The 17,779-nt window shown below is 36.1% G+C and overlaps 1 protein-coding gene across 2 annotated transcripts in view; it reads left to right on the forward strand.

The window, feature by feature from the left end:
* The first annotated feature begins 3,251 nt into the window (after positions 1 to 3,251).
* LOC105222450 (trichohyalin) overlaps positions 3,252 to 17,779 on the forward strand; it is a 95,017-nt gene continuing 80,489 nt past the window's right edge. For both annotated transcript variants that reach the window (XM_049458960.1, XM_049458961.1), the window contains exon 1: positions 3,252 to 3,758. The gene's annotated coding sequence lies outside the window, so the exon portion shown is untranslated. The remainder of the gene's footprint in view (positions 3,759 to 17,779) is intronic.

Raw genomic sequence — 17,779 nt, forward strand, 5'->3', positions numbered from 1 at the left:
GTTTCCTGCTCCAGTTAAGCACTTTTTGATAGCACAAGTCTACGAAAATTTCGATTATTCTTTTTCTCTTCGTATCTTAGAAAGCAGTAACAATAAGTGAAGCCAAGTACTTCTACACTTTGTATTCTATAAATATATATTGTGACAAAAAAGGTCCCACAAACCGTAAATTAAACGCAAAATATTTAATTATACATCAATATATATTTTTTCGCCTTTAAAGTAATATCCATCAGATGTAATATACTTATGCCATCGATTTTTCCAATCCTCAAAGCACTTTTCTAAGCACTTTTTGGAATAGACTTCAGCTCTTACAGTGAATTTTGTTTTATCTTTTCGATCGAGTAAAAACGGAGCGGCAATTTCAGTTTGGGGAACAAGAAAAAATCACACGGAGTCTAATCTGGTGAATACCGTAGTTGATCGATGGTATTCATTGCGTATTTTGCTTTAAATTCGATCACAATCGTGGCTTGATGCGAAGCTGCATTATCATCGTGTAAAATCTGTGAATTGTTCTTCCACGTTTCCGGTCGTCTTCGGCAGTTATTCTCACGTAAACGCCTCAATTATATTCTGTTCAAATATAACTCCTTATTGATCGTCTGTTCCTTTCGGAACAAATTGCACCAAACCACGAATATCGAAAAAACAATGAGAATCACTTTGATTTTTGAGCGGCTTTGGCGTGGTTTTTTTGGTTTCGGCCCGCTTTTTTCCCTCCATTCCGATAATTGCTGACTTATTTGCAAGTCAAACTCATATCGGACTTCGTATGATCAAGCATGTCCAAAGAGACCTGTTTATGGTTCACTTTTTGTCGAGACGAGTCGAGCAAGAATGCGTCTCATATCCAAATTTCCACCAAAATCATTCGAACGGACTCGGGAGATATGTTGAGCTCTCTTGCCATTTCCCTAACACGTTAGCAAAATTATTCCTTCAATTGATTTCCAGACTATAAAAATTTCAAGTAATGTATATATATAGATTTATTAATAGCTTCGATTTCACTTTATTTACTACTTTGAAAAGGTAACAGAACAAAGTTATTATGATCTGTTGCTCTTTCAGATTGGGTAGAATACTCTTTAAGGAATGAACTTAGACTTATTAGGAATAAAGCTGTAATTTGGAAATCCAATCGACTGTGCTTCTGCCCTAAACATGAAAAATAACAATAGAACTAAGAATATTCCCATGATTCGATAAACCATTCTTCTAAAAAGCAGGAATACAGCAATTTCAATTTTCTCAGGACAATTCATTCTTCAAAGATATGGACATCCAATCCGATAGCACGGCTACTTTCTTTGCCCAAGCTTACTGACCGTGGATTCGAGATTAGTAAAGGAATTCTTCTACACATTGTACTATATGTAGCAACGAGATGCTTTAGGAAAAGATCAATAAAGGTGGCAAACCATAACAAAGTTGCAGATAATTGCAAAGATAATGAACTTAAAGTGAGAGCAGCCTTCCGGTTCTTAATCTTTTTGATGTTTGCTACTTACATGTAATCATGACGAGTTCTTTTATCACTTGCATAGTGATATCCTGCTCTGAAATATATTGCATTTTTGTTCACCGACCGCAAGGATCGCATTTTCCAATTTTCAGTGATTTTAACTGAGTATGCTCCTTGGAAGTCTACGTGGTGTGGCTAAAAGTCTAACCGATGATAACTATAAGTAGATCTTGAAAAGAATAACACTTTCGCCTCACGGTGCCAATAATTGCAAGATGCGGCAGTTCCGCTGCTTTCTTGGAAGTTTCTGTTTTGATCAGTCTCATAACAACTTGGCGAGCCAAGTTTTGCCAGGCTTTTCTCACTTGGAGAAAGAAGTAGGAGGTCTAGTGAGCACTTCACCGATAGCTAGAATCGCTTTTTCCTAGTTTTAGGAATTTCAACAGGACACATTCTTTTGAAGTCCATTAAAAATGTAATAATATTGTAAAACAGATGAGCTTGAAAGATAAACCACTTCTGTTTTACTACTAAATTAATAGAAATAGTCTGTAGTTCCGCTGTCTGCTTGATGTTTTCTACATTTCTTAATTTTAAGAGTTTTAACTGATCATTGCCCATCGGCACCCACAAAAACCATCTCAAACTTCATTCTTAACTGCCCTGCCTTTGCGATACCTAGGTTGAAACACGACGTATCTCTCATTTTCTGGATTCAGTATCGACATGCAGAAGTTCTCTGGTTTCGTAAAGAACTTGTGTTTAGCTGTTCACGTGTAATTCTCAAATACTACGTCAACGACAGAACCTAAACTACCTAAGTAGGATGTCACAGCGGCATAAGAGCTTTCAATGAATCTAATCGAAGTTGACGGAAGGAAAAGTGGCTCTTTCAGGCTTAAAACCTTTGAAGCATGTATTTGATCGGTCAAAAGTAAATCGATTTGTCTTAGATTTAATGAATCTTGACTATTTTTATCTTAATCAAGCGCTATCTTTCGGTTTTGGCACTACAAGTGTGGGTCGATCTCACCCAAGAACACAGAACTTCGCTAGTTGCTACTATAATTTGCGAGGTCACGCCAGTTGTAACATACATTCCAAGTGTAAACAGGTTGCTATGCCCTTGGTCCTTACATTGGCTGCGTGGACGCTGTGCCCACTGTCCAGCTATGGTTCTCGAGTCGAAGCAGCAACTTTCATGCGAATGACATGGTCTAACCAGTGCATTAGTTGGATTTTTATGCGCTTAATCATATCCATGTCGGCGTAGAACTCATACAGCTCATGGTTCCATCATCTTCGATATTCATCGCTCATGCGGGCGGCTCAAAAAGGTCTTGAGAGGAACAGTGCTCACCAAAGCTGCAAGTGCTTTCTCATCTCAGGTCATCATCGTCCATATTTCTGTGCTGTATAATTAGGAATTATACGCTATATGCAGCTTTAATTCAAGTACACTTCGAGTCCATTGTGGCAAGAAGGTCGAATTTTCTGCTGTGCGAACATAGTAAATATATTTGTAGCTAAAATATATTTTCTTAAAGAGATTACGTAACAAAAATGTTTTGCTTTCGACACTTAAAGACATTGCATAGTAACCTCAATATATCAATTACTAATAGATACCTCAAGCACACGGAATGTTACATTGTAACTAAAGATATATTTATTCAAGCTGCACCCTAGTTAATGTATGTATGTATGTATGTATGTATGACAGCGCAACGTACTCAAATGTCAATTTCAATTTTAACATTAAAATTAAATTTCCATTAACTTATCCATCATTCTCATCTTTCCAGATTATTAATTCAATTTCGAGGACGTAACGGAACAAAAACGGCGCATACGAGTGTGTGTTTGCACGAGTCTATAGATACTATATATACATACATACGTATGACACGACGTATTGACAGCTGAACCGCTAGACGCGCTGAAAAAAGGGTGTCTAAAGAGGTTTGCTGAAGGCAAAAGGAAGCGACGACAGTTGTAGCACTTTCACCGACACGACGCGCTGAAATAGAGAATAGCGGCCAGAAACAAAAACTAGTGAGATTTACATACACATATATGTATGTATGTATATGAAAAAGGAAGGAAAGGAGTAAAACAGTCAAACGAAAGCGACGCTTGACAGGCGTCGAGGCGCCACAATTGAAAGCACACATACATACATACACACACCCACGTAGAGGGAAAGAGAGAGGCGCGCATAAACCACAAAAAAGGTGGCAGGCAACCGCTAACGGCATAAGGCAACTGTGGAATGACATAGAAACAGGTAAGTTCACTGACGCAAACATTGAAGGCCACCTTTCCGTCGCGCACAGACTTTGGCTCACATTCAGCTTCTACAGCACCGATTTAAATAGACAAGCGGGCACAAGCAAAGTAAGAGCGGCCGCCGCGGCGTTAGCGCATAATTGCGCCGAGTTGAGCGCCATTGGGTTAGCGGTTAGACGACGTAATTATTCCCAAGGGGCTCGGGAATATTTGAATTCATAAAGTTTTTAACAAAGTCACTAAGTCGGTCGCCACCGCACAGTGCGACTGCGACTGAGAGCGTACAAATTACGTGGGAAATTGCAGGTTATGTAGTGTGGCTTGCGCCGGAGGACGGGTAATGACGCAAGGTGGTTTGGTTGGCAAAAAGAAAGTATCCGCAAGTGGGGCGGGAAAAACAATTGAAGGTTATGCATATGAAAACGGCGGCGTGGCATTTTGAAGCTGTGTCAATTTACTGTGCTCTATTAAAAATAAAATTATGCAAGCTGGCAGCATTGGTGGCGGAGTATTGTAGAGGAAATTGGGTATAATTATTTCAATATGCTAATATAATGATTGCATAATTTTGTGATTTTTTTCCTTAAGGTACTCGGTGGGTTAGTAAGCCCAGCGTGTGCAATTAGCCTGTTAAGCAAAAGAAATTTTATATTTATTGGGATAATAAGACTAAATTGTTTTTGGTTAAGAAAGTCTTAGTTGACGAGTGCGCTGAGAGATTGAAAATAATTTGCTATTTGTTAAGCAATATCGATATTTTAAGGTTTTCGATTTTAATATCGTTTGTAATTTGGCTTAATTTAAATATATATTTCTTATCAATGGTGTTTAAGTAGCATTTTGAAGACTGAACTGGGTTCGGAATACCTTAAAAAGACAATGCGTATAAATTTAAAAAAATGTTGTTTCAAATATTTACTCAAAAATGTTTATAAATTTTCGTAAATGTGCTCAAAATTTTATCTCAATATAGAAATCGGATACTAAATAACACTTCTGTGCCCTTTTATGCCCTCTCTAATCAACGATTTTTTTATTTCACACATTTTTGTTTGCAAATTGTCCGCTAAAATGACGTCAGTAAATTTCAAAGTCTTATAACCTTAATATGAGGTACATTTTATTCTAATTTTCATCGGTGGTGTTTTTACGTAGAGGTCCCAAACCCAGCGCATAACCCTGGAGAGGGATGTATCGACTTCTATAAGACCGAATTATGAGCTGCTCGAGCCATAAGTAAAAGAATCGCTTCTGGGTACTCCCAAATGAATGGCGCTCAAACAACTTTCCTCACTTGCGTGAACTTCTACACATAACATCATGTTCCAACGCCATCTAACGCCAAAAAGAAGAATATGAGGTATATAACTGCTAGCAAAATAATAGTTGCCTACATTTCGGCGCATTTAATTTAATATTCGATAGATTCTAACGTGTTCATATCGGTTTCGGATAATTTCTAAACCCGAGCTTCAAGTCTATTAATGTTGCGGTTTTCAGTATTCTTATATCCTACAACTGCATTGGCAAACATTGATTTCTAACTAGACCCCATATAACTAACGAACCTTATGTACCGCAATGCATTACCCCGGCTTTAATCCTGGCAAGTTTCAAGAGTGTGAAATTTTCCGGTAGACTCGAACTTAGCTCTTCCTTACTTGTTGAATTTCCTTTTGCTACCGATCAGCAGGAATGATTGCTGCCACAAAAGTTTTTTCTATGGCACCGGAACGATTCCGAGTTTGCAACCGATCAAGGCTTCCCAGCAACTTTAAAAATTATTTTGATTTTTTCTGTTGTGACAACAAAATAAATGGTTCTTTTTTTGCCCCTTTGAACTCTGAGGAATCATGCATAATAATGAAGCAGCACATAATTATGTTTAAGTTATGTTCCGGTTACTTATTTCGTTATATTTCGGTTTTAATTAGGTTACGTTTCGGTTAGGTTTCAAGATTAAGAGCTCATCAGAACAAGAAATGCATCCAAAGGCGGTCGATTGGAAAAACATATTTTACAAAGCTTGTAGCGTTGTCTTGGACAATATTTTTCAAGGAAAATTTCTATTTTCACGTAATTTATGAAAAAATTTCGGTCAGTTTGTAAGGCATTTATAACCTATAGTGATTCGATATAGGCGGTTCGTACAAATGGGCATCTTTTTAAGGAGAAAATTTAGTCTATAAATTTTCATATCGACATCTCAAAAACTGAGTGACTTGGTTGCGTTTATACATACAGACAGGTGGACATACAGATAGAAAGGCAAACGAATGTGACTGAATCGCCTCTATGTCGCGCAGTTCAATTATATAAAATATATTTTTTTAAGGACTCTGACGCTTCCTGTTGAATATAACAAACTTCTTGACAAACTTAATATACCCTTTTCAGGTCATGTATACCCGATTTAATAGCTCTGCATTTATTCACCTGAATAATACCATTATCAGCATTGAAGACTTGGTACCTGCATAGTCGCTATTGATTCATACCACGACTCAGACTACCGTGCTTTGTTGCAGTTGAAATTTCCCTTAAATATTTTTGAGTGAAATTGATTTTAACTTTAAAATGAGTTGGTTTTGGCTATTATTGTGGTTATATATTTGGTTATAATTTAATAAAATTATTTTATTGCGCAACAAATTACTTTGCCAGAAACAAAGTGGCAACTTTAGACGTGAATAATAAATAGTGCGGCTAAAAGTCTGGAAAAATTCCAAATGCGCTTGTTTAAAAATAATTTAATTAAATTTGTTTTTAATTATAATTTTTTAGTACAAACTAGCTAGCAGCTGACATAATTAAATTGCTACTGTTCGCATACATTATATGCCTATATACCCTGCACGCACGCAATAACTATAAAACACGAAATTGAGGGCACTGGCGCAAACTCTTGCGTGCTTAGCACATATTTCGGTTGGTGATTTGTAAATTTTGATTTTCTTTTTTTCTCCCTAAGCTCACATGGTCAACACACATTTCCACATTTCACATGCACAATGAAACATTTTATGGTGCGCATAATATTCCGCCTTTTACTACATAAATGTTCTACTAGCCTCGGTATTTATGTTAATCGCACCACGCCAATGCGCCACACAAACAAATAAACTCCGCCATTTGGCCGCAATATCACTCACTTGCAGGCAGACAGGCGGGAAGTTCAGTGTTTCATATGAGCATGATATCAATGAACTGATTCGCGGCATTTTTGGAGCATGCCAAGCACACATAAACACTAAATATATACACATATTGCATATATATATATATACAAATGCATATATAGGTCTCCGCACACATATTTGCATACATTTAAATAACTGCATTGACTTCAGCGTGTTTAACAAGCTCGTATGTGTACTCGTATGCCGCACATACACTGGAGTGCGCCACGGCGTATGCGTAACAATGCTTGTGATATTCGCATGCTAATATTAACCCATTTACACGATGCGTTAATACATGCCAAATTTGTTTTTGTTTTTTTTTTCTTTCGTAGCTAAGCGGTTGTAAATGTAAACGATTGTCGGAAGTGAGTGGGGAAATTTACGTGTGAATGTGTATATATACATATGCACTATATGCAAAAGAAGGTTTGAAGGTCTGAGGGAGATCCACACAGTATATGTATAATATTTAACATGCTATGATAGTGCTAGTTTGCCTTCAAATTGGAAGATGGAGGAGTTTATCTAGCCTAGCTTCTGCCTTTTCTGAACTTATAAAAATCTAAAGGATTTTTTTTTATTAATTTCCAAAGTTTCACCGCAAGAAGTCCGCTGAAGTTCGGATTAGCAGCTGTGAAAACTGCTTGGGTTTTTTTTAAAGAATTTTCTGAGAAAACTTACCATAGTAACGTATATTTTTTACTTCAATAATAATAATTTTTTACTTCATAAGAGAGTGGAGATTGAAAGAAGAAAAAGCTGTCTATCTTTATTAAAAATAGCAGATATTTTGACTTGAAAATATTTATTGAAAATTATCTTTCTTTTCCGATATTATGGTAAGTGAGAAAATGAAATTTTTGGGACTTAAAAGTATTAGTTTACCCTTAATTTCATTAAAGAAACAAATGCAAACAAGAAAATTACACACCAAAAACTTCTTATTTTGTAATTTTTCACATAAATTTTGAGATTATGTGGAAAATTATTAACACAAAAGTTGTAGATCTCTTCGTTACCTACAACTTTGCCCTTGAACTATTTTCCATAGAACTTGCAGTTTTGCCGGAAATCGAGATAAACCGATTTTAATTCCTGAAAATTCAACCAGTCCTCCACCCTTCCTCTTTCCGAACACAGATCATTCATAAATTATATTTACTTTAATTTTTGTTATTTTACATATCTTCCATTTCCAATTAGTGAACTCGGGTAACGCATATATTTCTGATATGTAAAGGTTTTTCATAACATCTTGGCATCGTTGGTGATTTAAGGGGCATAGGTAGTATAAATTTAAGAAAAAATCGATTTTTTTATGTATCGATAAATTATATCTTTATTTAGGAGGGCCAAAAACTACATTAACTCCAAAAATTTTGAGTAAAATTAAATTTTTGTTTTTAAACGCCGCAATTGCGTTTATCTTTTCAACCGCAGTCCACTGAACTAACAGTCTATTCTGGAACATTTTTTTCTTTACTAAAAAAATCAAACTTCCGAAGTGTTTCTGAAAATATCGGTCTCTAGTATTTTTTTTACTCAAAAATAAGAACTCAAGTACTTCTGAAAATATCGCTAGTGTAACGTCATGATAAACTAAACTCAATTTTCTGCAACATTAATCGAAGGTATGTATTTAATAAGTAGGAGTCTTCTTCAACCAACACTAACATAATATATATAAAAACTCCACACTCATTTGGTCCCTAACAATTATTTTTATAGCGACAGCAAAACTATAGAAATTTCATGAACTACACCGTGTAACAGTAAAGTGGGAAAACATAACGAGTGTGTGCTGATCTTTGTCAGGACTATAAACTGCCATACATCACACACACACCCACACATATGCATATCAGCAAGTACAAGCATTTTTCCACTGGGAGGGCGCTTGTTTACAATATCGAAATTACTTTATTATCGGAGCATCCCTTTTTCCCCGCTGGGCGGTGCATTCCACGCACGTACGTGCAGCCGACGTGTAATTGTAGGCGACGCCGAATATAAATATTACAATGTTTGCCATAAAAACGAGAAACGTGCACATTACGTGATGTTTTTTCTTCTTCACAAACACATACGCACACAGTGAGGAAGAGTTGCAGCGACCCACACGCACTTGCACACAAGGGATTCGCTAAAGGTTAATGCATATCTTCATATGTATGTGTATGTGTGTAGCGGTGGCAATAATGTAGGCGTTTGCCGGCAATTGCTTGCAAACAGCGCATGTTACAAGCACCCTACCTCCCCGCGCAGATCTGCTGCCCTCGAGTGCTGCATAAATTCGCTGTTAAACATGAATGCCATACAAAATAGGCGAGCAGCGTGGCAAAAGCCTAAAAGTTTACACCTCTCTGTTGGCTGTAGGGTCGTTGACGCATTGTTATCGCTTTGGGATAGGCCCGCACTAGCAAGACCCGCATATATTTTCTGCAGAAAAGGGTGGAATAGGTCCATAAAAATGCAATATAAAGCGGTTGCAAAGCGTGTAAAAATGTTCGCTACAGACTGTTTGTTGGGAAAATGTTTGGGAAAGTACGAAAATTGCGCAAAAAGCAACAATAACAAGAAAGTATACAAAATTATACAAAAGCGTGGTAAATGGAAAAGTGACTTGTAATCACAATGCGTTTACAGAATAAAAAAGTTTAGTTGTGTATGTGTATGTGGGCGCAAAATGAGCTGACCATTTTGTATCTGCATGTAGATCTGCTCATTTGCGACGCACTTACATCTATACAAAGATATATTTTGTGTGTGTGTGTGTGTTTGTAAATTCGCACGTGTCTGCTGATTGGCACAGTCACACATTAGAAGCAATTAAATTAGTTTGTCAGACGCTTTCGCACTCACACGTGTGTTTACTTTAGCTTTGACCTTCTACTTTTCTCATATTTGCACTGGTGCCGGTAATCAAGTTAAATATGTCGGGTCTTTGTCGTTTATGTGTCGCAAAAAAATTGCAAAAAGGCTGCGTAAATAATTTATGCGACATGTGATTTTGCGCAGCTACAGTAAAAACACGATATACAGCACACATTTTGTAAGAAAATTGAAATGACATACATAAATAGCGAAGGAAAGTGTATGTGAGGTGCAAAATTTTTAGCCAAATAATGGCAGAGATATAATTCAAAACAAGTGAGGAAGGAGTAGGTTAGATTAGGTTCAGGTTTGATGCAAAATCGATGCAGCTCACTTGACTAGATATTTGTCCTCTATATTACCCAAAAACTCCTTAAGGAGCATTACCTTAAAGACCAACGAAGCGTTTAAAGCTCAACTCAAGAGTTTAATATTAGTTCCAACCACTTCGCTTGGTGCTCCAAAGACAAGTCTACCACGATTTTTTCAATCTCAGTCTGGCAAAAGCCGGACAATGCAGGAGAAAGTGACAAGATAATTCCACCTCGCCTTCCTCCATACAGATTTTACAAAGAGTGAACGTTGTTGTTGTTTTAGAAGCAGAAAACATTCTTGAAGTAATTTCGAGAAATGATGCCGAGTTGACAGTCCTTGGCTGGATAAAAATTCTGGTCCGTTCCAGTTACTTAGACTCGACTGTCGTGGAAGCGTACGTCAAAATGTTTAGTTGCAGTCAGAACACCAATAAAAACGGCGAGATTGTCTTTGCTAAGTGCAAGTGGTGCTCGTAGGACCTCTTACGGTTCAATTAGGTTGCACAAGCTCAGATTCCTGACCAGCTCTTGCCGAACTCAATGGAGATCCAAAGGTCCAGCACTGGAACGCAAGAGGCCATTGCACAACCAACGCCCTTCCAATCGAATGAAGTAAGTGTAACTTAAACTGGGGGTGGACGTTCAGGAACTGAACATTTTATGTTGTTCTCGCAATTGCAAGCATCAAAGCCGTGGAAATACTATAACCGGATGTTCAAAATTTTTATTGTGTATAATGGGAAAGCACTAACCTGATTCCATTCATTTTCATCCATTTTCGGTAGTGTGATATATAGTACATTATACTATCACGAGAAAAAGATGCTTGATTGATTTTATTAAGAAAATTTGTCGAGAGATCGTTTAAGACATGCCTCGACGACACTGAAAAATTAAATATTAAAAACGTGAAAGGTATGGTGCTTGAAAATCATCAGGCATGAGTGTTCAAAGGATTTGTGTGGATATTTTAAGGGGTCATTAGGGTAATCTGGCCCGTTTTTTGACATTTTTTTCATAGAAATTTGTGTTCTACAATGGAACTTTTTTCACATATCATGAGGTATATCCTGGAGTGTATAAACAAATTTTTTCGGAATTTTTTAATGATATCTGTCGGAGAAATGGCTGGGTGAATGAGATGCATTTTTTCACTAGCGGGCACAATTTCTCATGTTTGGATCATCTGAAACACAAAAACCCAATTTCTTCTTAAAAAGTGCGTAAATGGTTTTCGTCCCTGCTAGAATCATGAAGAAATGTTGATATATAAAAAGTAATTAACATTATTTATTATTTTTCCCCATGTTTTTTTTACATAAATTTCGTCAATATTCAATATATAATATTGATATTATAATAGTGACGATAGCCAGGCGTTTTGTGAGCATTAAAAAAAATTAAGCAAATCGGTTGAGTAGTTCGACTCGAATCAGGTTCACTACTTTAAAGAAGTGTGTTTTGAGAAAAACGCGTTTAAAGTTTGAGGTGTGCTCTCCCAGCGCTCCGAACGTCGAGCGGTATTATTATTTTTGGGCCTTTTTTGAAACCTTCCAATGATAAAGTGGGTTTCTACATTAATTCGAAGGGTATAAAGAAACAGAAAATGCAAAAAAAATTGAAAAAAAGCATATCCTGCTGACGCCTTAAGTATGAAACACTTTCTTGCTCGACTCGTCCCCATAAAGTTAAATTTTATTAAAAAATTTTACCGTAAACAGGTGTCTTTGAAGATGCTTGATCGTGCTAATTTCGTTCTCACATTATAGCTGCCGATGAGATATGGGCTTATGAGTTTGACATGCAAACAAGTCAACATTCATCGGGATGGAGGTTAAAAAACGGGCCGAAACCAAAAAACACCACGCAAAAGCCGCTCAAAAATTGAGGTCGTGTTCATTGTTTTTTCGATATTCGTGGTTTGGGGTATCATAAGTTTGATGTGGAGAGGCAGATGGTCGATAAGGAGTTCTATTTGGTGGGGGTTACTTTGACTTTGTTAACGAATGATACGCAACCCTGATATAGATGTATATAGATGTGAAGAAATGGGCATTTAATATAAAAATATAATTGCTTTTGCTTCATTTCGCTGAAAGCAAATTAAAGTATTAATAATTCACAACTCCATATTTCTACTTCAACTGGACAATAACCATAAATTACTACAGAGAAAGATGACTTTTTGTATAATAATATAGTCGTTTGACTTTTTATTAAACCATAAATCTCTCGCACATGCGCACAACCACAAATTTGCCAACTTAACAACATTTAAAAAAACATATTTCAATAATTTCATTTTCAACAAAAAGCGAAAAGTTATCTAATTTTTGCCGCATTTCAACTAATTTGCCATTAAAATGCATTTATGTCATTCTGAATGCCATTTCTGTTGATAATAAAAAAATTCTAAGTTTTTATGACCTTTTAATGGACAAAATAGCGAGATAAAAACAACAAATAGAAAGGCTTGACAGTTAGTCATAAGAACAATGCGCGCTTGAAGCAAAATGTGGATTTCTCTGGAAGTAGTGAATGTGCCTTGTGGCGAATTGGCTTTCCAGAAAACAGCAAATGTTTCGTAGCAATTTGCGGTGCTCAAAAGCCAAATGTGAAATGAGAAATGTCGCTTTAAGGCAAGCCTTTGCATTTTTATTATGACCGCACGAGCAAATATTAATGCCGTTAGTTGTTGTGTTTCGCCTTTGTTCTTTTTGCTAGCTGCTGTCGATGCCAGCGCGTTGAACTGTGTTGTCTAAAAAAGTTGTTTACTTAGATGGCGAGTTTTGGTGTCATCATTTCCGAAATTATTGCAGCGCTTTGTCATTTCAATTCAGATTTTGCTTTATTTGTTGTTTTTGTGCACACTTTTTTGTACACTTTATTGTTGCTGCAGCTCGCTGCACGCCATGCGTGCCTCAATTTCTAAATATTTATGACTTCAATGCGTCGCTATGGAAGTCGGTGGCAGCAAATGGACGAGCGCATGGACACATGTTACGTATACGCCATGGCATGCACCCTGATTTTTGTTTATTTATGGCAACCCAATTCTGCTGCAGCAACGGTTGTTTATATGCACACGTGTTATTATGATTCTTTTTACCTTTTCTTTTCTTTTTCTCTTCTTGTTTCTCCTTTTTTGCATTCTCCTTTATGTGCTGCATCTGCCAGCTGCTTTTGCGCATATAATTGTTGGTGTGGGTATGTGCATAAAGTATATATATGATATATACTTTCGTGTTGCGCATTTTTGATTGTTCCATTAAATTGCTTATTTAGTTGTGCAGTTTTGAGTTTGGTTGCATTTTTTCGGTCAAAATCAGAGTAGCAATATTTTTCTTTCATATACACAAGCGTACTTTATTGTGGTTGCAACCAAAATGCACACACACGCATGTATACATACAAATAAATCTTTAATTTGGCTTTTGTATATTTTCGTTTATACCATTTTGTTTATTATGCCAATTGTTTAGCATGCAGCTCTTGTTCATACTCTATTTTAGCTTGTACATGTATGTATGTATGTGTAGGTGCATGTGCCACAAATTGATGAAATATGTAGGTAAGCATGAGCGCATTTTATTTTTTATGCTTAGTGCATGATTTGTATTGAATGTAAATTCCCATTGTGCATGCATTATTTTATTTAGCAGAAATATGATATTCACTGAAAATTATTTGGTTTTGAAATTTTTATGCGAAAATATTTTCACTACCATATTTGGGATTATGGTAGCAGAGATTATACCCATATCATCACCTAAAATGCAAAATAACGTAACATCACTTTTCATTACTTTATAGGCGAAGGAATAACGGTGTAATAGAAACCACTCATATTGATAATCATTTGCGTTTTGGTTATAAAATAATTATATATTGGTTATCTCTGACAGCGGAAGGTGAAACTTTTATGTTGAATATATATACATATGTAATATGAATCGTAAGCAATAAAAAATTCAAGGTTCTGCTGTTTTAACCAATATTTAAATTTTGTTCCACTCATGCTCTATTATATTACGTGTTTCATTCTTTCCCCAGTAAATTTTTGAAAATATTTTTACGTTAATTTGCCTTTTAGGTGACGATGTGTAAATAATTCGGTCGAATTTTTCAACAAGCAAGGAAGTAAAAATTTAAGTTAGGAAAAAATAATCAAATTTCTATTTTTCATCCATTTTGGCGTTTTGAAGTTTTTTAGTATAGACATTTTGATACTTAAACCTTGGCCAATCTTTGGCAACACCTTTTTCATGAGAGTCTTAATTTGCCACGCTGGTTCTAGGAACTTGTACTATACTCATAACCGCCATAAGAATTCCTACAAAAACTTGTATATTTTCAATTTAAATACTTTTTTTTCGTAAAATAGCTTATTTGTAAAATAAGATTAAATTTTTGACCGAAAGATTCCCCAGCACATTAGCTTTAAATGATACGAAAAGATCCTTATTTGAATTCTATATCAATGGGAAATGGGTGAAATTTACCCAAAATACATACAATTTATAAGATCTCCAACATTTCCTTCCGAGTTTTTTAAACTTCGTTCAAAACTTCATATACCCTCACTTCAAAATATAAAAATATTACTTTAAAGTTATACTTATTTCGAATCGATTTGAAAAATCTAATTTCACCGACGCACCCGGACGCTTCGGCCGTATAGGGGATTGATGAGAAAAGAAATTTCACTAATCTATCAACCAATTAGGACCCCTATTGGCCCTGCCTCTAAGCTAAAAATTAAGAAGAAATTTTTCTAGACTAAATTTGAAGTCCTGTAATTTTTCCCATAGTAATGGAACGTGCTTCTCAATGTCATTAAGAATTTGGAGTCTTTAGAACAAGAAAGTGCATGGAAGGCAAAAGTGAAAAATAAAAATGTATTTTTTGGAACACTTCAGAAAGCAACATTATACGAGGGCTGCTATATATATTTCTGGCCTAATAATGAAAATAGGAATATACACTTTTGCTTGCGCTCAAACCAATTTTCGAAGCACTTTTTCCACTCCGATAGAGACACCTCCAAAACCAGGTTTGTGAATTCGTCAACAGCCTCTTCTGGCGACGAAAATCGGGGACCACGCATTATTTTCTTGATGTTTGGGAATAAAAAGAAGTCATTGGGTGCCAAGTCAGGGCTGTACGGCGGATGACCCATCAATTCGATGTTTTGGCCGGTCAAAAAGACGCTAGTTTGAGCCGATGTGTGAGAGCTCGCATTGTCATGGTGCACAATTATTCATTCGCCTTCTCTTGTTCGTTTTTCGAATTTCTCCGAAGACTTCAGGCAAACAAATGGTGGTGTACCACTCAGAATTGACCGTCCTACGTTGCTCAAGTGGAACAGTCGCCACATGACCAGTTTTGCCGAAGAAACAGGCGACCATTTGCTTCGAAGTGCTTCTTCCACGAACAACTTTCGTTGGATTTGGCTCGTCTTGGAAGACCCACACGGTCGATTGCTGTTTTGTTTCGGGCTCATACGCATAGATCCATGATTCGTCACCTGTGACGATCTTATAAACGTATTTTGAAGCACCGTGATCGTATTTTTCAGCATTTCTTTACACCAATCCACACGAGCCTTTTTTGAGCGATTGTCAAATTGGCCGGGATCCAACGAGAACAAACCTTTTTTACGGCCAGGTGTTCATGCAATATCGAATGTATGCTGGTGGGAGAAATGCATAGGCATGCCTCTATCTGAAGGTATGTTACATGACGGTCTTGCATTATCAGTTCACGTACGGCATCGATGTTTTCTGGCACAACGGCTGTTTTTGGACGACCTTCACGGAATTCGTCTTTGAGCGAGCGTCGGCCACGATTGAATTCGTTGTACCAGTTTTTCACAGTGCTATAGGATGTGCTTCATAGCCATACAAAGTTGTGAAAAATGATCGCACGAAAATGTTCACGAGTTAATTCCATTTTTTGGCCGAGATGATTTTTTTAATTCCCTGTAAATAAAACAATTCAGGATTAAATGACAAAACGTGATATGCTAAAAAATGTCAAACTTTCCAATGGAAATGTCAGATTGCACCTAGGAACACTTAGTATTGCCTAGGCCAGAAATATATATAGCAGCCTATGTACTCGTAAATAAACTTCCACTGCATGGAATAATTTATTGTAATAGTATTTTATATACATATACCATATGTTTCAGGAACCTTTATGAAAAGAACGTCTTAACTTGTTTAAGCCTCACAGAGATTGTTTAACTTCGCTCTTTATATGTATTAATGGATAAGTCGGAAAGAGCAAGAAGCCACGAATGACTGAATAATAATTTGTAATTCTACAGATTAGATATAAATTATAGCCAATAATGTCGTAAAATATACATTAAGAGAGGTTTAAGGTTTTCTATATTTCAATGATACTGGTTTAACCGCTTTACTTTAGGGCGTGGCGATTCAATTCTGATTTTCTTTTACGCTTTACTCATCAACAGATTTTTTTTTTTACCAAGCTTTCTAGATTTCATAAAATCTACAAAAATGTTCAATATTTTTTATAATAGCTGAAAATCCACTTTTTTAAAACATGCATAATAAAACTCGCGTTTTCGAACAAACTCAAATAGTATTTAAAACAAATTTCAATTATTGCTCTTATTTAAGTAACCACTTGCTTTACATTCAGTAATTTTATAATATGTTAAAATACTAAAAACCAAAACAATGTAATATGCAAATAGCGCTGCTGGGTCAATGTGACCCCATGTCATTGTCGGCGGGTTAAACAAACAAGTCAAACTACGAAATTAAATAATTCAGCAGCAATGCAATTTAATAAATGTTTTACGCAGTCGCACAAACACACACACATGCACAAATGTATTTCCATATACATATACGTGGATATTTTATGCATGCAGTTTTTACCAATACAACAACAACAAAACCACAGCAATGAGCATCGAACGAAAACAAAAGTAGCACGCGTGCCTTTGCACTTTCACACAGCGAACCTCTGGAATTTTACAAGAATTTATACCAGCAAATAACATTACACACACACATACGTCACATATGTACATGCATATTTACAAGCTCGCACAAGTATTTATTTGCATATTTTCATGCAGATTTCTGCACTTTTTACCAATAAAATCTTGCAGTGGCTATTAAATGGCTCAATTGTTTGAACGAGAGCACGTACATGTGTACGTATGTATGTATATGTATATGCAATAATTTACATATGCGCATACTTGCAGCATCGGTTAGTGTCATTTGCATTCGTTTTGAGAATGAAAATGAAAATAAGTGGAGGAAAGGAAGTTGAATTACATTAAGATCCACTGAAAACACGATATCACTAACAGAATTTGTGTTGTTGTTATATAGTACTCATCTCCTCTGCCTCCCCGATAGTTATAAAAGTAAGCTAGTAGGTGCTCTGTTGTTATATGTATTCAAAACTGTGTTAAAAATAACACACTTTTAACTCAGATACGAACAATGTACATTAGAGTGGGTCGATTTACAGAGACAAAAAAACGAAAACGGAAAAATCGCGTATGAGGGAAATGTCCCACGGGTCTTTCTGAAAAACTTTTTCTGATAGACTATGGGTTTAAAATCTGAATAATTGGACTAAAAACTCTGAATAATCGG

The sequence above is a fragment of the Bactrocera dorsalis genome, chromosome 5 (genome assembly GCF_023373825.1).
Source record: "Bactrocera dorsalis isolate Fly_Bdor chromosome 5, ASM2337382v1, whole genome shotgun sequence".
Lineage (NCBI taxonomy): Eukaryota > Metazoa > Arthropoda > Insecta > Diptera > Tephritidae > Bactrocera > Bactrocera dorsalis.